The following is a 331-nucleotide window of genomic DNA, read 5'->3' as shown; positions in this document are numbered from 1 at the left end:
TCTATATTTTTATTCACAAAATTATGTGTTTTTTCCTAAATGTTTATGGCAAAGGAGAGGGGAAGAATAAAAAAAATAAAAATTTTGGTATTTTTATTTAAAAATTTTTATGTTATTTTTAAAAAATTTTCATGTTTATCGTTAATGAGAAGACAAAAAAAATGTGAATTTTTATATTTTTATTTATAAAATTGTGTGTTTTCTTTTCAGAGGTTTTATATTTTTTCTAATCATTTATTACTGAGTTGAGGTGGAAAAGAAGTCAAAATATCAAAAATAGTAAAATTTTTGTACTTTCCTTAAATTTTTGTGTTGTATATTATCCCCCATA

This window comes from Arachis ipaensis, chromosome B06 (genome assembly GCF_000816755.2).
Source record: "Arachis ipaensis cultivar K30076 chromosome B06, Araip1.1, whole genome shotgun sequence".
NCBI classification, from domain to species: domain Eukaryota; kingdom Viridiplantae; phylum Streptophyta; class Magnoliopsida; order Fabales; family Fabaceae; genus Arachis; species Arachis ipaensis.
The sequence above is the reverse complement of the archived record's forward strand: the minus strand, read 5'-3'. Positions refer to the sequence as shown.